Source organism: Ambystoma mexicanum, chromosome 12 (genome assembly GCF_040938575.1).
Source record: "Ambystoma mexicanum isolate Mex_15411 chromosome 12, UKY_AmexF1_1, whole genome shotgun sequence".
Taxonomy (NCBI): domain Eukaryota; kingdom Metazoa; phylum Chordata; class Amphibia; order Caudata; family Ambystomatidae; genus Ambystoma; species Ambystoma mexicanum.
Window position 1 is genome coordinate 1,152,766,075 of NC_090936.1, and position 23,106 is coordinate 1,152,789,180.

Here is a 23,106-nt window from a genome sequence, read left to right on the forward strand (position 1 = left end):
AGCTGGCATCCAGGGCAGGTCCTGAACAGCTTCCCGGGCGTCGAGCTTCCTTTCTCCTGGGCCATGTCCGGGGTAGGCCTCGGAACTTCTGGAATCCTCCAAAAGCGTAACTCGACGAAATCTTCACCCTTGGGGGGCGTAGAAAACTCCGAAACGGATCCCCGTTGATCGGATGTAGAAACGGTGGAGCTTGAGGCTCTATTTAACCGAAAAATGAGAAAAATCTCCTGAAAAAGCGCAAAAACGCAGCAAAAGCTCGAGAGCTACAGCACGAGGACTCCCAACACTTGAACGTGCGGTAAAAATCTGAGGATGGCTGCCAGAGGCGGGGCTTAGGGAGAGGGCAGTCATTGGCTGGGGGCAGTATGACCCAGAGACCAGTGATTGGTTACTACTAAGAAAGACAGATCAGAAACGAAACTGATATTGATTTTTTTCTATACCTTTTTTTCTATACCGAGGATTCCCGGCCTGACGACGGGGAATATTCATGAGAATGTGAATCCATGCCAGACCCCATGCTGGAGAAGTACAAGTTCTTTACGAGGAAACAAAAAGTGGGGAGTCTGTCGATGTGTTTATAGCGGATCTCAGGGGATTATTGGCATTGTGTGAGTTCACTGAGAGAGAAGATCAATGCATACAAGATCAATTAATGATGCATACACCTAACTCTAAGTATTAGGAACACTTACGGCAAGCTAACAACCCGCCGTTGCAGGTGGCATGGACGATTGAGAAGGGTATAGAATTGACAAGCAAATGCTTGAAAGAAGAAAATGCCAGATTGGGGAAGGAGAACGCCCACATTGTGAAGGAGAGCAGAAGGGTCAAGAGACAGAATAAGGAGGGGAAGGTTTGTGTAATAAAAGAGGCAAGTGGAAGAGCTGGTGCTTAAATAACACAAGATGCAAAGAGAGGTCAATGCATGAGATGTGGGATTTAAAGGGCCATTTTGCCAGGTTGTGCAAAACTAACAAATTGGTGGATATCGAGAAGGGGGTGAAATATGTAGGTGGAGTGGTCCCACAAAGTGGTTCATATTGTGGGAGAGGTGTGGGGGGATGAGTGTGCGCCCCCAGATGTGGAGATAGCTATCGCTGGGGAGAGTGCAAAGGCATTGGCGGACTCCGGATCACCATGCACGATCATACCGATGTGATCTGGGCAGGAAAGAAGAACACGTTACTTACCTTATCTGGTAACGTTCTTTCGATGGGATGTTCCTCTGACGCATTCCACATCTATGACAGGTAATGTCCTCAGCTTTGCTGCTTCGGAAAATGTTCGTCAAAGGGCATCCTGTGTCTATGACGTCGATCCGTTGTCCCTCGAGGGCCTCCGTCACCGGATATTATATAAAGGACACACGGCGCCCGTAGCCTCAGTTGTAGTTTTTTCCCAGAACGTGTGGCATCAATCTCCTGCAGTATGACTGCAGAAAACCTTGCTGAAACATAAGCTGCAATCGCATAAGAAATTCTGTAGAAGGGCAGGCTGGGAGGGTTCGATGTGGAATACGTCAGAGGAACATCCCATCGAAAGAACGTTACCAGATAAGGTAAGTAACTTGTTCTTCGAGGGGATTGTGTCCTCCGATGTATTCCACATCTATGACAAACTCCCAAAGCAGTAACAACTTATGGAGGTGGGAAAGAATTTACAATTTAAAACTTTAGAATGCCCAATCAAATTGCTGAATAAAGGCCTGCCTTACCAAAGGCCAAATCCTGCCCATGGATGGAGTCCAAGGAATAGTGTCTCACAAAAGTATGGACAGAGGCCCATGTGGCTGCTTTGCAAATATTGCGAATCGGAACAACCCTCTGTAGAGCAGTGGAGGCAGCCACACCCCTAGTAGAGTGAGCCTGTAAGCCTACTGGAGGGTCCTTTCCCGCCAACCGGCAACACTCAGAGATCGTCAAAATGATCCATCTAGACAAGGTCTGTTTGGAAACAGCCTGACCCAAGCACCTTCCAGCATAACCAACAAAGAGCTGATCGTCCACTCTGACCCGGGACATCCGTGGGAGATCGAAACTCAAAAAAGCTCTTCTATGATCCAAAGGATGTGGAGAAGGATAAAACGCCAGAAGAATCACCTTCTAGCTCAAATGGAATTCCGACATGGCCTTCGGAAGAAAAGAGGCCGCACCCGCAGGACAACCCTGTACTTATGGAACACAGTAAAGGGTGGCTTGACGGAAAGTGCCTGCAACTCACTCACTATGCGTGCGGAAGTAACCGCAACTAAAAATACAGTTTTAAAGGACAAAAGTCGCAACGGACAAGAATGTAAGGGCTCAAACGGGACTCCCATTAGGAACTTTAAAACCAAATTCAAATCCCATCCCTGCACCTGGAAAGGCGGCGGTGGAAACACATTAGTTAGCCCTTTTAGAAACTGAGAAATCAAAGGGATCTTAAAATAAAAACATTCCTCAGAAGAACGCTTAAATATGAACGCCGCCGCCAGGTAACCCTTAATGGTACCCACTTGCAGGCCCTTGTGGGCTAAAGAAAGCAAAAAAGACAAAACCATAGTAATGGAACATTGGAAAGGATCCACATGCTGTACCCTGCACCAGTCACAGAACTTTCTCCAACGGCAAAGGTACAGGGATTTTGTTGCAGGCCTTCTGGCCGAAAGCAACACCTCCATCACGTCTTCAGAGAGGTCCCAATCCTTATACCTCAACCTTTCAGATACCAATCATGAAGGTGGATGGAGACCCCGACCCCCCTCCCGTGAGAGCATATTGTCTCGGTAGGGAAGACGGCGTGGAGGGCAGATGGACATGTCTAGAAGGTCCGGGTACCACGCTCTCCTGGCCCATGCCGGAGCAATGAGGATCATTCGGGAACCGAACCTCTGTTACCTCTGCAACACTTGCGGAATGGCGGTGACTGGAGGATAGCGTACAGCAGTGGGAAGGACCACTCCACTACGAAAGCGTCCCCTAAGGCTCCTCTTGGACGAAATTCCTGCGAGCAGAATCTTTTGCACTTCCGGTTGACACTGGTGGCGAAGAGATCCACTTGTGGGGTTCCCCAAAGGGCAAAGATCTCCAACAGAACTTCCTGAGCCAGCTCCCACTTGTGAGAGACCGTGCTCTGCCTGCTCAGAGCGTCCGCCACTGCGTTTTTGTCTCCGGCTAGATGAACTGCCGAGATCGAAATTTCCTGCTCGATGGCCCAAAACTAGAGCTGCATCGCCTCCCTGCACAACAGGAGTGACCCTGCCCCCCCTTTTTTATTGAGGTAGTGCATGGCCACACTATTGTCCGTCATAATTAAGACATTCTTTCCCCGCATAGACGGCAGAAAAGCATTCAGGACTAGCCTGACGGCCCTCAGCTCTAACAACTTGATGTGGAGTCTGGACTCTGATGGAGACCAACGACCGCTGGCTGTCAACTCGTTGACATGAGCTCCCCAACCTGTGAGGGATGCGTCCGTCATGATCGTCACCTCCGGCCATAGTTGCCAAAATGGAGCACCCTTCATCAGATTGCCTTCGATGGCCCGCCACAGAAGACCCTGGGCGACCGAGGGCAGAATCTGAACGGGATCCGACATACTGCCGGAGAACTGCGATCACTGCATCTTGAGAGCCCACTGCAGAGATCTCATCTGCAGCCTGGCCTCTGGCACCAGGAATATGCAGGATGCCATGAGACTGAGCAACCTCAAGAACTCGAATGCCGGGAGACTCTGGGCACTTTGAAATTTGTCCACCATCTGCAGAATGTGATGAGCCCTCACCTGGGGAGGTGAACACTGCCCCAGGGATGTGTCGAGCACTGCTCCGATATATTGGAGCTTTTGGGTAGGTGTCAAATGGGACTTCTTTAAATCGAGGGAGAAGCCCAGCTTGTGAAGGGAGTGGCAGGTGACGGATATATGAGCCCGGGCTTGCTCGGGAGAGCGCGCCCTGATCAACCAATCGTCCAGGTAGGGGTAGACGTGAATCCCCCATTTCCTGAGATATGCTACCACCACCACCATCAGCTTGGTGAAGACCCTAGGGGCAAAGGTCAATCCAAACGGCAGGACCCGAAACTGAAAATGCAAGTCACCAACCGCGAACCTCAGGTACTTCCTGTGCTTGGGATGAATCGGCACATGAAAGTAAGTATCTTTGAGGTCGAGAGACACCAACCAATCCTGAAGTTGAAGGGCCTGGAGGACTTGAGAAAGAGTTATCACCTTGAACTCGTCTTTCCTGAGGAGCTTTTTCAACCAACGCAAGTCCAAGATGGGGTCTCAATCCCACGTCTTTTTTCGGGATCCAAAAATAAGGGGAATACCATCCCTTGTGTTCCTCTCCGCTACAGGCACCAGTTCTATGGCGCCTTTCTCCAGCAGGGATAGGATTTCCTGCGCAAGGAGCGGATCCGGACGTTTCTAAGAGAGATTCCCTGGTCGATTGTCATGCGGCCTCTGCCGGAAGGTAAGGCAGTAGCCGTGGGCTATGATCTCCAGAACCCACACATCTGAAGTAATGGCTCGCCATTCTCCAAGATGCAGTGCAAGTCTGCCCCCAACCGGCGAACCATGGGACATGGCCTCATGACTGAGCGGACGCGGCTGCGGCAGTGCCCGAGGGCAACGAGACAACTGCCCAAGCGGCTTTGGCACCTTGAGTAACTTGCTTTCCACCTCTGGTACTCCTACGGTGGCCCCTTTGACTGGCAGCTCCTCTCGATCTACCAAAGGTAGAGTAGTACCGAAAGGAATCTCTCCTCCATTGCTGTCCTCTAGGACGAAAAGGCGAAGGTTGACGTAGTGCAGCGCTCAAAGACTTCGCTGCAGCTTTGGAGGTCTGCAACCTCTCAAGGCTCTCGTCAGCCTTGCTGCCAAACAAATGAACTCCATCAAAGGGCATGTTCAGAAGCCGGGATTACACATCAGGAGCAAACCCCGACTTCCGCAACCACGCAAACCTGCGTATCACGGTGCTCGCAGCCATGGACCGGCTGACACAGTCTGCCGTGTCCAAACCCGACTGAACGGCTTTTGCTAAACCCCCGTATGACCACTTTGACCCCTTTTTGGCACCCTTCCCAAGGCCTTCTGGTGACGGTAGTTTCAACAATAGAGTATTCACCCAGAGCTTCTTGAGTGAGCATCCACATGGTACGGGACCCCTCTGTCGCTGGTTTTCCTCTCTCGTATAAGCAGTTCTTTGTATTTTCCTCAATAAGCAACTTGCTACTTTTGTTCAACACAGTTCGGTTTCTTATCAACTCTCCCCTCGACTAACCGGCTGTGATGAACCACTTGGCTTTTCTTGTCTCCTGAGTCAAGGGCGGTACCACGGTTGCAAGAGTCTCTCCCCGGCTTGGTTATCAGCGGAGGAGGGCCCTGTGTCCCATTGACATCTGCTGCAACACACGTCGGCTATTGTTCGCGATCTTACGATTCCCTCCACAGAGGTTGCGCGTGCTTGTGTTGGAAAGGTCAAGAATGCGTCTCAACTTGTCACCCTGTCAGTTGCGGCCACCTTTCTCCTCCTCTTGAACTGCCGTGCTTGGTTAGCTCGCTTGTTGTGCAATCTGCCTTGCCCGTATTGTGCTATCGTGCTCCACCTTTTATCCCTGTGGGGAAGGGAAAGGGCCGTCAGGTGTGTGAGATTCTGGTCAATTGCCTGACTTTGCATGACCCTTGTGTTGGGAAATGTCAGGTAAACGGCTCTAGTGTTTGCCCGTATTTCATGGTATACGAAAGTGTTCATATCGGAAAAGTGTATGTGGGGGGGCTAGAGTGTTTGAGTATCCTACGTGGCAGGATGGGGAAAAGGTGTTATAAGAAGGGGGATACCACATCTCACTTGTCAGTGTCCCACTTCCACTGCCCGAGAACCCACCATCCAGGTGATCCTTCCTCCATGGTCTACCCCCAGGAACTGGATCCAACAGCGATGGCCGTGTCCTGGCCACCTGGATGACAGGGACCTAAACGGGAATATATGCGTGGATAGGTACCCATTGTCAAAGGTCAACAAAATGTTAATAACTATGGCTGAAGCGGGGGTACAGTACCATGGATCTTTCACGTACCACCAGGTGGATTTGCATCCAACATTCATAATTATTTATAATTACTCCATTGGGTGCGTATCGACGTCTGCAGAGTTACAAAGGGTGATGGAAGATTTGCTAGGTGATGTTCCTGGTGTCATATGTTCTCAGGATGACATTTTGATTTGGGCAAAAAGCGAGGCAGAGCATGATGCAAGAGTTCATGAGGTGTTACGGAGACTGGAGGGGGCAGGTTCGACTGTGAAAAGAATCTAAGGTGCAAGATTCCTACCTGGGGCACAGGTTGAAAAAGGAGGGGTTGGAGACCTGTCCTGAAACGGTGGATACCATTCTTAAGGTGAAATCCCTGGAGAATAAGGATGAATTAAGATCATTCCTAGGGTTCATTGAATACTATGCAAAGTGTGTGGAGAATTTTGCAGCCAAGTGTGCAGTGTTGCGAGACTTCCTCAAGGTCAAGAGGGAGTTTGTGTGGGGAGGAGGAAACGTTTAAACCTATGAAAGAGGAAGTGGTGAATACATCCATGCTGTTCAGGTTGAAGCCTGCTGTCAAAATATTTTTAACAATAGATGCGTGTATATGAGGACTAGGACCGCTGTTGAGCCAAATTAGAGGAGGCATTGGCGTGCCAATAGCGTTTGCATCAAATGATCTGACGGAAAATGAGGGGAAATATTTTACCATAGAGAGAGGCCTTGGCATGTTATTGGGCGTCCAATTATCTCAGGGCGTTTGTGGTGTTCCGTACATGATCAGGAGCTATCACAAACCCCCGATACATCTATTTACCACAAGAGGGTCTGGACTGGTAACTCCAAGGATAGTAAGGCGGTTGGCAGAAATGCAAGGTTTTAAGTTTGAGGTGGATTGTTTGTCTAGGTCGCTAGTGGACGAGGTGGTGCAGGAAGAAGACTTGAGAGAATGGATTGCACCAGTGTAGGCCACACTAACAACATATTTGACCGGTCAGTGTGGATGGAGGAGACTGAAGCGGATATAGAGATGATGGATGCAATACTTCACATCAAGCAGGGGTGGAAGATAGAAGGTGCAAAGCTTTCACCATATTATAAGGTTGGGGAAGAGCCGAGGAGTTCTGAATTGGGTTGGCGAGAGGAGAAAGATCGATACCTCCTACTGATTTGAGGAAGGAACTTACAAGGCTTGCACGAGAGATGGCCACATGGAGGCGGGTTTGACCAAGCGTAGATTGAGAGCTACATTCTGGTGGCCTTGCATGGACTGAGTGGTTGAGGAGGAAGTGGGTGCGTATGTCCCTTGTATCATGAGTGACAAGTCATTGAAGACTCAGAATCTGCAAGCGAGCAAAGTTCAAATGTTCGTTTGTATATGGGAGAAAGTGGTCATTGACTTTATGGGGCCTATAACATTGTTGGGTCAAGAGAATAGGTGCCATCGTATTAGTGGACTATGCGTCGTCCAGATGGTTTGAGGTGGATTTTGTGGAGAATATAAGATGTGCAATACATTTTATGGAGAAGTTGTTTGCAAGAGAGGTAAATCCTAAAACCATGATGACACACAACGGGGTGCAGTTAGTATTGCATGAGATGCAAAGTTATATGTCTAGTCGTGTTATTGAGAACCACAGGACTGCAGTGTACAATCCAAGAGGGAAAGCTCTAGTGGAACAGATAAATGGCATAATTGAAGAGACCATACAATTGACATATGTTAACATGGATTGGAAGGTAAATGTCTGAGATGATGGTGGCGTACAGGGACACGTTAAGATGGGCGTGTAACCTTTTGAGAAAATGAGAGGCAGAGTGATGCGTTCCAGACTCTATCCACATTGGATGTCTGAGGTTGGGCAAAACAGAGGAAGTGTGGCTGGTGAAGAGGAAGAGAAGAGCAGGAGGAAGACCGGTGAAGGTAGGAGACATTGTGAGGGTCAAGAACCTTTCGGTGTTCCGAAGGAATGTTCTCGACATTATGAACCCATTAATGTGATGAGTGGGGAAGATGCATATTGTGACTAGTGATGTAAAGAGATAGAGTATGGACCAGGTGGCGGCTAAAAGGAATGTAAAAGCAGCCAAACTAGCTATGGAAAGTATTAATAACATTTTGGATGAGTGTGTAGATGGCAAATGGTGGAAGAAGGGAAGTTTTGTCGAGGCAACACGTAGAGCAACAAGTACAAGGAGAGTGGGAGTGAGTGCGCGGTCACTGAAGGGTGCACACAGGCAGGTGAGGAACAGAGCATTGAGTGTGGAGGGGCAGCGAGCTGTTAGGCAGAAACCTGTGCAGTTCCCTCTGGGACCGCTGCAAAAGATTTAGGACTACAGGTGTTTGGCAGTAAACCCACTTGGTAGCAGTCTGTACCACACAGATTCACTTGGTAGCTGTGGCTGAGCAGTCATACTTCCCTCAAGAAGAGTTAGACAGTATACAGAGTATTCACAATAGGTCAAGAGAACACAGTAGAACAAGTAAACACTGACCAGGGCTTGGTGTAAAAGAGATATAATTATTTATTTAAAACCACAACTAGAAAAACACACAGGCACTAATAGTAAGCAATTCAAAAACACAGTCACTAAAAGATATACACTCCCTTAAAAAAAATATTAGACACGTCTTAAGTAAAGCCCCACTTATTTTCAGACAGCGGTGAGCGCTTAACGTAGATGGCACTCTAATAGTTCGTTTTAAAAAGGGAGAGAAGAGCAGAGAACAAGTTGAAACCTATCCCAAGACTTTTATCAGAACATAACAAGAGAGGAAGGCAAAGTAAAACCGTGAAGTTAGAGTTCAAGAGGCCGGATCCATTTTCAGAGGATCCAAACGAAATGTATCCAAGGTCACACGGTTGCAGTGCACAAAAGTCTTGTAAAGGTTCAAAAAGGAGTTGGACCAAAGAAAGGGACCAGCTAGAGGGTCAAGGCGGCCAGCCCAGTCCAGAAGGTTAAGGGGTTATTATTACCTTGTAGCAATCTTTAGAAAGGGAGGCCTGGCGGACACGGTACCTTAAAGTGGTGAGAACGCTCCAGCGGGGGCAGTTGTTCCTGGCAGCGGGTGCAATTCGGTGCTTCGTCCGGGGGAAGAGAGGATCTCGTCGTGGAGGAAGACAGGAGTCCGTTGCACTGCCAGGGAAGAAACCAGCCGCGGAGTTTCTCAGGTACAAGGAGCGGTCCGGTGATTCGCGGTTCAGTGGTGAGTGGCTATCCGGCTGCCGGGGTGCTTGGCACGGGCAGTTCGATCACAAACCGGGCTGGGGTGCGAAGAAAGAAAGGTAAACTGGTTGTGCCCACCAGTCAGGGGAAGAAACCTCTCCAGCCGGGAGATCTTCTCTGTCGTCTGGAAGTGGTGCGTCGGTTCTGCAGGGCTCCACTGGTGGTGTCGTCGTGGTAGGTCGGCTCAGCTTCTCCCTCATCGGATTCTCAGGTCCTGTGGCAACTTCTGAAGTTCCAGTCCCCAAAGCCCTGCTTTTATGCAGAAAACCCCCATTCACTCAGCCTAGCTGTCACTAAAACATGCTAAGTGGTGAGCCGGTCGGCTCACCACTTGGGCCAATCACACAAGAGTGCGACTTGAGTTACCAAGGTAACTCAGTCCAGGGTGCCTAAACCCCCTCCCACACCCCTTGTGGTACCCAGACAGAGTGGCACCACTTTTGGAGGCTTCTATGGAGAAGCCCGCCAAAAAGTGGAACAAAGGGCTCGACTTGGGTTGGAGTCACAGAAGAGAACACAAACACCATTTTAGAATCGAGTCTTGGCAAAAAATACCAACCGTAGAATTCATATTAATTAAATAAACCGGTGGTATGTTCGAGGCTATGAGAATTAAATAATTAAAGTTGGTAGCCTCGAACAATGGGAAAATCCCATAGGAAAATATTTGCGGTCGAATATAAAAAGTAGTTTCCACTGCCACCAGCCAAAACTCGATCAGGGGGGACGGAGACGTGCCCCCTCGACTAACAGACCCCGGGGCAATCGAATTGCCCCGACCAGTAGGTCCACAATATGATGGTTTGTACTCGTTTCTGTTATTAATTTGGGACTAGTAAAGCCAATGGTGACTTTACATGCCCTGGGAGACAGTAGTCAGTCCCAGGGTATGGCGTCTTCGGTGGGGTGTCACTATGACACCCCTGTGTTACTGCATGGAGGGTGCTGTGTAACACACATAGGAAAAACACATGAGACCCTATGGAGTAAAGGACCCCATAGCCCATAAAAAACATTATTAGTCAAAGGAATACCATAAATCATGTCCAAGAGTGGGAGAAAAAGAGTCTCACTCTTGGCAGGAGGAAAAAAACAAACTCCAGAAATCCAGCAAAGCTGCTGGGGGACTCACTAGGTTAGGAAATTCAGCCTAAAGAGAGAATTCTCCCTAACATGAGCGATTTGAGAGGGATAAACAGGGTGTGAGAATGAGTCCGCTGGGTGGGTGAGAAGACCGGTCAGATATGATAATTATGAAATGTATGGTTAGGATTTAGACATTTACTTTATCCTCTAGTCAGTATTCACATGTATAGTATCTGCTACCCTATTGTTTGTGTGCATGTATGGATAGATTTAGTTGTGTGGTAATTGTATCACTAGCATCACTATATTTCAAATTGATGACTTACTCCAGGGTGTTTTCTTAGAATTTGTTTGTTACTCCTGGAAGCATGTTGAAATGTTAATTCTTATCTCATTGTTACCATGTCCACAACATTGTATAAGGGAAAGAAATGTTGGGGTCCTATATTGGAATAAACTACTGGAACATCACGCGGAGTCCTTGCTTACTTTACAACATATAGTCTCAGCTGGCTCTCACATTTGTCTGGTCTCAACCAATGTCTAAGATGCAGCATTCAACAATTTTCTTGTCCCTCAAGTGACACTTTTTCAGGATAGCAACCCCCTGCAGGTCTCGGCCATCTCTTCCAAGTTCTGGGGTATAGCTCCCAGCAAACTGTCAGATTCCTCTCTTAATATGTAGCTAGCTGCCTATGGTTTCTTCTCCCCACCTTTAGTTCTGTAGTGCTGGGTTATTTTATATGACTCCCGATTGCTTTGTCTAGCATTACTTTGAACAAGTCGTTTACTGTTTGCTCTTGTTTCTCTGTGATTCGTTATTCCCCCTTTCTTATCATTCTCTAAGCAGTGTTTCTTCTGATCCAATGACTTATTAGTGATAAATGATCTCCGTTTTGTAGTTATGAATGGGGTGTTGCATGACCAAGGGCTTAAAAGGCTGCACAATCTCAGTGTCCTGTGCATCATGTACAAATCTGGCGGAAATTATTTTCCAGGTTCACAGACTGAGCCACTCTCTCCCTGGTTCCACTGTGAAGACTGATCACTCTTTGCGCATACTGTGCACATACTGTAAGATGTATCTCAGCGGGTAAGCATGAGAAAAGAAAATTCCTTTATTAACATTTTGTCTCAAAGATTAGTACTTCCATCCACAGCTGCCTCCCTTTAGAAATCCACTTTCCAGCATCAGTCTTGCTTTGGAAATGTTTTCAGCCTGCAGTAGGCACACTGCAGCTCTATGCCGGCACCCATGACATCTGATGCAACATTATGGGCAGGATAAATTAAGCTGGCTGCACCCCATGGTCTCTGTTAGGCCCAATTTTCCCACCTCTAATCTCTTAAAGAAAGGCAGAACTGCAAGAGGTCACGATCCTCGGAATGAGGGGTCACTTGGGTGGGCAATGAGGTCAGACCTGGAAAAGGGACACCCTGACATGGGTGTAGAACAATTTATTGGTCAACATAAAAGAGGAAAAGCATATTCTAGTCCCTATATCTAAGATGGTTTCCCTTAGCTAAAGAAAACAAACAGGTGCTCATCAGGAAGTCCCAAATTAAAGTAAGTCCTCAGTCCCAAACCTAGAAGGTGAGGCAATTTTGTAGTGGAAACATGAATCTCACCTGTTCCTTCTCCCCTGTCCCCTGTCCAGGTAGAAGCCGGTAGACCCAGTCAGGTCAGTATTTATGGTTAACGAAACTGCCAGTTCTAGGGCTTCATAAGCCTGCCTGTAGATCCAGTGGGGTATTTTACCTCTTAGCCTTGTGTGGGCTTCGGGTGTCTTCTGCCCTCTGTAGATTATCCTCTTTAGGGTTTCTCCCATTTGTTGTCCATCGCAGGCGGTGGGCTTCTCTGTTCGGTGCGATATCCCTTTATATAGGGGTGTGTCTCTGGTAGCGCCTCGTGGGCCCCGAGCTCCTCGAACCAATGCGGTGCCCCCTTGGCAGGTTGAGTCTCTTGCCATTTCGTTCAACGGGGGTGGCGGTTGTGCTTCCTGCCTCAGCGGTCCCTTTGTGTCTGTGGCCTCTGCCTTCATCGAAGCATCAGCATCTCCAACGCTGCGTCCTCCACTCTCTCACCATGGCGTTAGTTTCTGAATTTGCACCTTTTTCCACGGGGATCTGCGCTTTTCTCATCCTCGCTCTCCGGCGGCGTCACTCTACTCCATATCCTCTCTCCTAGTTTGTGATCTTCTACCACGTTCTTAAAGTGGCACTCCAGGAAGATTAAAGATCCCATTGGTTAGCGGCCCGGTCCAGCGACATTGTCATATGCAGGTCAGGATTTCAGCCATTCCCCTTAAAGGGCCCCAGAGTGTTTTCCCTGGGTTCACTTTCCACATAACCCATGAATATGGGTGGGGAGTGTGAGTCAGGAAGGGTGGGAATCTCATTCAAGCCTTCATCAGTCAAAGAGGGGGTGGGGTGATTTACCGCCAGTGGGATCCCGCTTGCCCATACCCCTATGGTGGGTATTGCGTGGTGGGATCACCTCCCTAGTTCCAAAGGGGGCTTCCCCTTGAGAAGAATCCCCTAGATTTGATACAGAAACAAAAATGATTAAATGTAAGTAATAATTTCTTCTAATGGATTGTTTCCTCAAAAGGATTTCTCATTGTAGAAACTCACAAAGTAGTGCAGACCCTGGTGGTATTAGGCGAGCAAGGAACCATCACCTAAGCCAAGAAACTCTGGGGCACCTCACAGCCAAGTCCTGACATAACAAGGTATACAGGCAGCAATGCTTGGCAAACGTGTGAAGTGAAGCTCACGGAGCACCCTGGCAGATTTTTCACAACTGGGACAATCATCTGCATGGCGCCGGTAGCTGTCAGGCCCCTGGTGGAATGAGTCCAGAGGCCCCCACACACCATTGTGTTGGCTAGATTGGAGTATTAAGAAATCAAAACTATTATTTTTTATTTATTGCATTTGTGTAGCACCCAAACCCAAAGGTATCACAGCACTTGTGCAGAGTAGGTAAAGCAGATACGTAGTATAACAGATAAAGGACATAAAATAGATAGCAGCTTAGTCGTATTTGTTGAACAACTAGGTCTTCAAGAGTTTCCTGAAGGTGCTGTAGGAGGGCTTGTTTCTGATAAAGCTGAGGAGTGAGTTCCAAAGTACTGGCACTGTGTAGCAAAAGCTGGAGCCTCCCACTTGTTTGCAAATATACCTGGCGGTGTGGAGAGCGATGCTGGCTGATGAGCGAAGCGAGCGTGCTGGGATTTTGGTGGCAATGTGGTGAGCGACGTAGGCCGGTGCTTCATTGTGGAGGCAGCAGCGGGCAATAGAGTTTTGAACTCTATCCAGGCTTTTATCAGGAGCCAGTGAGCCTCGTGCCTGGTGGTGGTGATGTTTTTCAGACCACTGGCTGCTTGAAGGGTGTTGTTTTGAAGCAATTGTAGTTTGGCCAGGTTTTTTACTGAGGTAACTGTGAATAACACATTGCAATAATGTTGGTGGAGAATGAGTCATTGTTTAAGTCTGTTAGGGTGGAGGCAAGTGTCACGGTGCAGAGTTTGAAGATGCGTGCGCGGCAGGTGTCTCCTTTGCAGTTCCAGGGTTTGAGGTGGTAGATGAAGTTGCTGACCTCCTCACTAGTAACCGGATAGAAGTGGAATTATGGAGCAGAGGTGGGGGGGATTCTAGGCAGAGGTGGGGCAGATGAGGAGATTCTTTTGGTGGCTTTGAAAGCTAGTTGTTTTCCTCCTAGTTTCTCAATTTTGTTAGATAAAGCAGTTTGAATGGTGGAGCACAAAGCTTTGTCGGAGTTCACAGGTGTGGTGGTGGGAAGGAGGTTCTCAAATGAGTGATTCTCATGTTATATGAGTTGGCTTTTGTCGTGATCAAGGTTTGTTTGTAGAATTTGGCTGCTTCAGTGAATGCTTCCAAGTTGTTGGTAGAGGGATGTTTTCTCCAGAGGTGTTCTAGTGAGGGTTTTTGTCTGCACAGAGTGATATGTTCTTCAGAAAACCAGATGTTAGAATGATTGCGTGGCTTGGGAATTATGGAGTTGATGGGGGCGTGTTGGTTTAATGTGCGCATGAGTGCTTGGTTAATATGTAGAGTAACGGTTTCCGGACTAGCTGATCTGGCGTCGAGGTGCTTAAGTAGGGTGGGAGCACGAGTTTCCTCTGTAAGTCTTCAGGTATTACGAGTTACAGTTTGGTGATGATAGTAGAGGTAGTACTGTGGTGCAATAAGTTGAATTCAATGAGCAAGGCTGTCCAGGGTTAACAGCTGTGATGTTGGCTGAGATTTTGAGAGTTAGAATCCAGTCAAGAGTACAGCCTTTGTTGTGGGCGGGTACTGTGATGTGCTGGGTAAAGTTCATCTCTGTCAGGGAGGTCGGGAATGTGCTTGCTTTGGAGTCAGTAGTGTCTTTAAAGCCTAAGTTAAAGTCACCTAGAAGGATGAATTTGGTATTAGGTTTAATGAGGGGAGAGATAAGAAGGGGGATTACGAGATCAAGGGAGCTCAACGGGTTAGGGTGATGATAAATAAGAAGTAGGTTAATGGTTGTTTTGGGATTGAGTGACATTTTAGCTGGCAGTGTTTCTAAGCCTGGTTGTGGTGGCATTGGGGTTTCTCTGATGGCAAGTGATAACCTGTAGATGATACCTACACCTGGTTTATCAGACCGGTCAGACCGCAGAATGGTGAAACCAGGGGGTATAGCTAGAGAGAGAGCAGGGCCGGCTGCATTATGGAGCCTTGATTCAGGGATTGCAAGGATGTTGAAATGCTGTTCTATGATGAGGTCATGGAAGTGTGATGTTTTTCGGAATAGGTTATGTGTAAGTCATCTCCTTACTGGTGGGCTGCTGGGGTGGGTGGGGTAGGATGAATGGAGGGAAGAGAGAGGGAAGCATGCAGGCGGAGAGTGTGTTCTGTCTGAGCCTTTGATGGGTGTAGTCTAAGTGAGGGGGTTAGGAGAAGTGGTGAGAGTCTGTACGTTTCGAAGTTTTTCTAATGTCATGCTGTGGCGTGATGGGATGATGTTAGAGCTGTAAGGGGTGGGGGGGCCTCTGGGTAGGAAGGGTGTGGGATTGGGCATAGGTGTGGTTACCTTGTTGTAATGAAATATCATCTGGTCGGGGGGGAGTGGGCTTGGGGAGGGCTTGAAATCAAGGGGAGTTGTTATGGGAGAGATACCTTGGTTGAGGCTAGTCTTGTGGTCTGCAGCTGGGTCAGGCAATGTTGAGTAGGGTCAGAAGGCTGGGTGGGCCTACTGATACATGTAAGGAAGGGAGCGGGTCAAGGAATGACAGGACAGTTGGTATGATTTAGCAACATGTTACATCGCTCTCACTCTCCGTTGCAGAGCCAGTCTCCAAGACCCTCAAAGATAGAACCATTTTTTAAATAAATACCCATTCCAGATAATGGCATACTGTTGAAATCCCCACAGAAAATGACTAGTATTCCAGGGTACAGCTCAGATGTGACGTGCTTAATGTGGGGCAGAGCTATGGCACTTTGAAGGAGATGAATGTTACCACCTTTCAGGTTAAAGTATAGATGAGTGTTAGCAACGCATATCTTTCTATAAGGATCGTTTATGGATTGAAACACAGTCTGAAACATGGAGACTCGCGAGCTGTTTTTGCTGTGATTTTTAGTAATTTCTCTTTCCAAAGATCGAACGTGACTCGGATGGATACCAGCAGACGTTTCCCTTCATTCCACCAAGCGGGCGGCCCTGAAGCAATTTATTCGCAATCCCAACTCCTTTTTGAGATCCGGAGAAGAGCCTTTAGAAAGTCTACCCCCAGTCTTTCAAGAGAAAGATATCCAAGGAACCTGTGTGTACGCTCAAGTATCTATCTACTTCAGATCACACTATCTACAGTTTGGGGAACGGTACCCCTTCACTCATTATCAAGAGATGTCTGTGTCCATTTCTGGACTGAAGTCATACAGGAGAATCGCATTAGAACCCAGTACTTTTCCCAGACTACAACCACTCCAACGCGAGCACTCCCATCACCAATGCACAATTAATGGTGTTTACTGGAAAGTTGATCTTACATTAATTTATAAAGTTCAAGTGACCAATTGAGAAATCCTCCTGAAGAAAGTTCCAGATGGAAGATAGAGAACAGAAACATGTGGAGGCAAAAAACTAGTAATTTGATATACTAGATAGATAGCGAGATCGTCATTGATCATACTTCACTGCCTAAATGTTAAATAAACTCTTAGAATGAAGTAAACTGATGTCATCAATAGGTCAGTATTGAATGGCTGCTACTAGATCAGTAGCCTCCCTTGTCTGGTGTCTCAAGTACTCTATTTTTATAATGCTCTATTTTTATCAAGTGTAAATGGATTTTTTTGATTATTAATAAAATCAATATGTTTTTGAAATACTAATTGATCTCTGGAAGTGCTGTTGTGTACAATTCTACCTCGTTGTTCTAGATACCCTCTCTTCTAATCCCCAAAATAAGAGGTAGAGAAAACACTACTTCTGTGAGCAGTTGTTTTTGGGTTTCCCCCTTCTTTATATTTATATTCTGAAACACAAACACCTGCAATGCTGTGATCCTTTGTAACAGCTGGTCCTTCGCCAGCCCGTAGGCTGACGGGCTCTGCAGCAGCACAGAGTGTAAGGGATATGCCTAACGTACTTTTCTCAGATTAATGTCGTGTTGGTTGAGCAAAGTGAGTTTCTCAGGTCGATAGAAGGTGGCCAGGCCCATGTGCTGCTTTTCCTTCAGTTTGAAGAGGCCATGCAGTCAGAAAGCATCAAGGGCGGAAAAGATTAAGGCAGGCCGATCCACCTCCTGTAGGTACAGCAAGTCTGCGTTATAGCCGCTGAGTTCTTATCGCAGCAGAGTCCGCCTGTAATCCATGTCCAAGGCCAGATGGACTGCACTTCTTAATCCCTTGTACCTCCTGGAGGGTGCTCCAATCAAGTGGCTATCTGCTCCCACAGAAGTCCTGAGCAGCCCCTCTCCCAGCGGGAATGACCCAACTCCTCACCTTCTCCAGTAGCTCATGTGCACCATGGGCGTCCGATCCGAAATCTCTTTTATATGCCCTTCCAATGCTCAGAAGAGCATATCTGCCGCCGCCAGCCTCGGATCGCTGTCCAGGGGGTCCCTCTCGCTCCTCAGGCAGCGTGGGGTGGCCTCTTTACATTGGCTTCCTCCGTGTCATCAGGCCTCCCAAGAATCAAGCAGCAGCTGCACTCTTTCCTGTGCTTGTGCGGAGGATGTGACGGGGCTGTTCAAAGGTTTTCACTGCCGCCTTCTCACATGGTCGTTGAACCCAGTCTCTTGGGTCAATTGATCTCAGATTTTGACCAGGGGTGCCTAAGGGCTTTGTCTTGCTGTAGGTCACCATGATGCTCCTTATGGGGGGGGGGTAAAAATGGGTGCTCAGGACCCCTTTAGACCAAGTGCAAGCGGAGCCACACAGTTATATGCTGGCAACATCAGTGCGCCCCCAAGACATTATGAACTACCAAGACAGTCTGCTTCATAACCACCCAGGAAGCAGGGCATCAGCACATCTAATAAACTAGTCATATCCCCTGAGTCATAGTAGCTGGGCACCTTTTTGGCGTTGAGACAAGGAAACCTATAAACTATCTTAGATAAATGAGGTACCGAGTTTAAGGCAAGAAGAAGGAACATTGTGAAAAATGAAATTTCGACAACCTTGAGAAGGAAGGCCTCACCATAAAGTAGCTTTCTCCTTGGAAAAGATGAGATGCAGAGGTTTGACCGAACGATCCAGAAGCTCATTCACCCCTCTAGCAGGCATGATGTGTGAGCAACCTCAAAGGGCAAGAATGCATAGGCTCAAATAGCACAAAACCTACACAGGCACACATTTGCATGGTGTTAAATGATGAGTCCTTAGGCAACCAAAATGCTAAATAGTGATCAGGTGTCCAATGTGATGGCCCTGTTGCGTCAAGGAAAGAAGAAATCCAGAAACCAAATCACTGTACAGGACAAAGGGTTTCAAACATTTCCTAGACACCAAGCAAAGATGTATGTCACCCGCAGGCATATATAGACTTGGCAGCTGATCTGCTGGTGGCAAGGAGCACATACAGGGCATCAGAGAAGTCAGAATCATTGTACCCCAGCAGCCAAGCATGAAGATCGAGATCCTCAGGCTTGGTTGGAGGTCCCTGCCTTCCAGCTAGGGGAGCAGGGCCACCCTCAGAGTGAGGTACCATGCAGCTCAGATAAAGATCATGATGCAGCTATAGTACTACTTTCTCCTTAGAACTAGTGGTATGACACTAATCTGGGAGCATGCCCCGAGGTGACCGAAGTTGCAATCAATAATCAGTGCATCCCACATAGCTTTCCATGGAGGAAAAGTTGGGGCAGAACAATTCACACATCAGGAGGATACTGGCAGCTAAGACATCCACCCAAGGGTCCTCCAAGAGGCGAATATCTCATCCAGAATATCCTGACACAGCTCCCACCCGTGGAGTGGCAGACAAGTGCTTGTTAAGGGTAGCTGCCACCATGTTGTTCGTCCTAGTTAGACGTGGGAGACGCTGTCGCAGCATTTAACGTGCATGCAAGCTATATCATGTAACACACTGACACACTGTTAACTTAGGGACAGCGCTGTGATAGACTACACGAATAAACTCTGGGTAAGTTCATATTTGAGGGAAAGATACTAGTGTAAATAGACAGGAGGATGAGCCTAGTTGCTCCTTTGATGGCAATTTAGAATATTGCATCAAATCTTTTGTAGGTATTGAAGGAGAACATACAAACATCAATATTGTTCGTTCCAAATGGAGAGAGTCAGGTTTGAGCAGGCTAACTTTGTCCAATACAAACAGCGAAAACTGGAGGATACTACAGGTCAACGCTTGTAGTTTGAATTATCCATAACGCACATGTTCGAGCGACTAAATACCTTGCACATGATATGAGAAATCTGAGGCATTCTCACATTTAACCCGCTTAAGACACCCTGCGCCGTCAGGCAACTAAGAGACTGCCAGATTATGACCCCGGGAGTGGGGCTGCAAAGGGGTACTACTGGGATGGAGAGTCTTTGAAGAACGGAAGTGGGATGCCCGAAGATGAGATCTGGCATCCCCCTTTTCCTACTCCTGATCTATCCTACCTCCCCTCTACTGTCATAGGATATCATCATGCATGTCCTACCCTACCCCCAGATCTTCACTCGAACACTCGCAGGAAAGCAAGAGACGGTAAAACCCCTTTTCCGAACTATAACCCAGAGTTATCATCCCGTCCCTCTAATACCAAGAACTACTATGAGAACCAATCTTTTCCTTCCCGGTTAACCTCATTTACAGAGGGTACCAGAGTGAAAGAACCAATACCAATTTCCTATCCTCAGAACACCCCTTCACCAGAGACATGGTATCCCCCCTTCCTTGACATTGAACTACCCAAACCCCCCCCCCCCCCCAGCCTTCGTAGAATGTATTAAGGCACATAATCTTCCCCACACCCGCCAAGTATCACTTAAGTACTGTGACCAAGCAGAGGAAATCAAGAGGAGCACAGATTTCCTATGAGAAATACCACTATGGTACTGGGACGAAGATGATGCAGATAGAGGCATGTCAACATCTTCATAGGCCATGTCCCACTAACAAGGCCAAGTTGTCAGGCAATTGAAATCAACCATGCCCATGCCCACCTGCAGCCTTCCAAGTATTCAGGAGAGTATAAAAGAGTATAAAAAGAACATAGACCTGCGTTTCAACAAAAGAAGAGACCTCCAAAGAAAGGAGCCGAGAGGCGTGCTGATCCCTTGTTACATTGGTAAAATAAAATGCTCGTTCCCTGGGCTAGGACAGGAACCCAGGAGTGTTTGAGGGGCAGGTGGGGAGACCCTGACCTCAGATAGCAAAGACGTTAACCTAAGAACGAAAAAAACACCACTAGTGAGTGGAGCGCAGTGAGAGTCCCGTGTGTATTGAAGTAAGCAAGCAAGATACAACGTTGCAGCTCAAACACTTAAGACTGGAGACGCGTCGGGTGAAATTGACAAATGGAATTAAAGGATACATAGTGGCAGAGTGGTCGCGTGTATGATTACACATTCCCGAATGACAGTGTAAAGAAAGAAAGTGTAAAGAGGGCAGCTGTGCACGGACACGAAAAGTGCGCAAAATAAAGATGCTAAAAAAGGGGGAGCTGTTTGAAGTGGGAGCAAAATCCCCAACACTGATATAAAAGTGTTGACAACAAAGTGTGTTGGAAAAGCATTGGGGTGGCCACCAGGTGGGAGATTGATCCAGGCTGGCCACAGAGACCCCAGAATAAGCATCGGGGTGGCGACCAGGCAGGAGATTGATCCAGGTTGGCCACAGAGACCCCTGTATAAGGAAAAGAGAACTCTATTAAAGATAGGGCACCTGGTTGCATGACCTGTAATGGGTGGACAGTGCAGTCTGACAACTGCACCACAACCAGGGAAGCCCAATTGAAAGCAAGGAGCTGCATGATCAAAAGGGCTTCTTGTTTCACAGAAAGGAGACCCAAAGAAGCCTAAAGAACTTACCAGGATAAGGTACAGTGAACTTCTTTTGCCAAGTGAACTTTTCTTTGCCAAGTGAACCCTGAGAGACTTGTGGAACTTTATAATCCTGAGTGCCTTAAACTTGGGGAAGCGAGCTGCAGAAAGGCTCCATTGTCACATTAAGTATACTTTGAACACTATTGAGTTGGGAAAATCCCATTCACCCTATTATTCTGTAGAAATAAGGACAAGCATAGGTTTCGACACAGACAGTATTTTGTTTTGGACTGACAGACTTAGACTTCCCTTAGTTTTCTTTCCATTAGGGAACATTACCATCTTAGAGTTAGGGCAAGTTGGGCGTTACATCATCCTGACCATTGAGAATAAAGGTTTTCAAACTGTGTTTCACTTGTCTGCGTTGTCTCTTGATACCATGCCTGTCTCACATATGTGAATTCATGAATGTTCTGCAGGTGAAAATGGGTCTGCAGATGAGTGGAGTTGGCTATTATGCCCAGAGAATTGGATGGGCCTCTGCAAATTATTAAGAATTCATTTATATTACACCCTGCATGCAGGATGGCTTGATTCACATGATCAGGTTAAGGGATTCATGGTAGTTTTGGTTTGTGCTATAGTGCTGATGTGTTCTGTGGTCCTGAAGAAGACTCATCAATACTAGCTTGTTTGAAGGTTACAAGGAAAATGATGTGATGGATTTATGTATTCTGCGGAAACCAGTAGACCAAGAATGTTTTCCATCATTCCTTCATTGTGACTATTTTTAAACACATTGCCCGTTGTTTACATTCAGGCTTTGACGGATGGACTTTCTCAGAACCTCTACACTGAGTTTTTGTTCAACCACTCTAAATCATTGATAAATGAGAATGTTGGGTGGTCATATTAGTGTTGGTTTCATTAGACACTTTGTTAATTATGTACTTATTTGTGCACAGGATTGTTTGTACATAAATCCATATTTTTTGTTATTGATATGGGAGTTTTTTCAAAAGCAGCGTGATTTACATGATTATGAATTGCAAGTTCTATTATGAAAGTGAGTGCATGATGTCCTGTTTTTGACTACCAAAAAAAGTCTTTAAAAATGTTTCATTAAATCTTACGATATATTTTTGCACTCTGCAGGGCTTGAAATTAAGATTGGTTAACCAGGAGCTACAAGCAGCTCCTGGGTATCCAGCAGTCACCAGTCACCAATAGCTACCACTGGGGAACGAGGAGCTAGTGCATAGAGTTACACAATTCAAACTTCCACATAAAATACAAACATATACTTGTATCCATTAGAGTCGAGTCATCTGCTTTACAGTTGTGACCGCTGTGATTTAATGATAATGCAGCAATTCAAGTTCGGGAATAGCAGGCAGGTAGAGTGGGTCTATTTATCCACTCAAAGTTTCCATATGACTTTATCTAGGGTACAGTTAACACTAAAGCTGATGTGTTATCTCGGAAACCAGACATGCCCAACTAAGGCTCTCTTCCAAAAAGGACCCGAAATGTGTGCTTACCGTATCCTCTTTTTTTCATCAATTCCATGACCAGGATGCTACTCTAAAATCCCAAGTTAAGCACAATAATCAGCTACGAAATCCATGGTGCCTGTTCTTTATCACTAAAGTACTGCAGGACAGGTTCTACGATTGTCACGATTCCCTATAGTTGCTGGTTTGCAATCTCAGCAACCAAACAAACTGGTAGGCGGCATTACTGGTGGCCTACTATTGCTACAGGCATTTTTGATTGCACTATGAGCTGCTGTCTCTGTATGCAAGCCAAGCCCCCAAGACCTTTTGACAAACTAGGTCAAGCTAAACTTCACACAGTACCTTGGGTTGATAATAACCACAGACCTTATCACCAATCTTCTGTCACTGAATAATAATAATAAATAGCATTTATATAGCGCTACGAACCCTCGGTTATCCGAGCGCTGCTTATTATTACCTACGGTGTGTGGTGCTCATTTATCGACCTCAGAAGGGTGAAAGGCTGAGTTTGGCCCTGCTGGGATTCGAACCTGCGTCAGCAGGCACAGATGTCAAAGCGAGTGCTCGCTCCGGCTAAGCATACTATAATGGTAGCCATAGATGCCTTTAGTCAGGTGTGCTATTTTACCCCCTTACTTACAATGCCCATAGCTCTGTTAATGTTGAAAGTCTTCTTGACAGATATATTCAGATTGCATGGGCTCCCTTCAATCATTTCTTCTCCTCAGAATTTCAACCCCAAAGCAATGGACCCATAG

At 47.0% G+C, this 23,106-nt stretch overlaps 1 protein-coding gene across 1 annotated transcript in view; it reads right to left on the reverse strand.

Annotated features, from left to right (window-relative positions):
• HELB (DNA helicase B) overlaps nucleotides 1-23,106 on the reverse strand; it is a 785,178-nt gene that overhangs the window by 59,817 nt on the left and 702,255 nt on the right. The window lies entirely within an intron of this gene.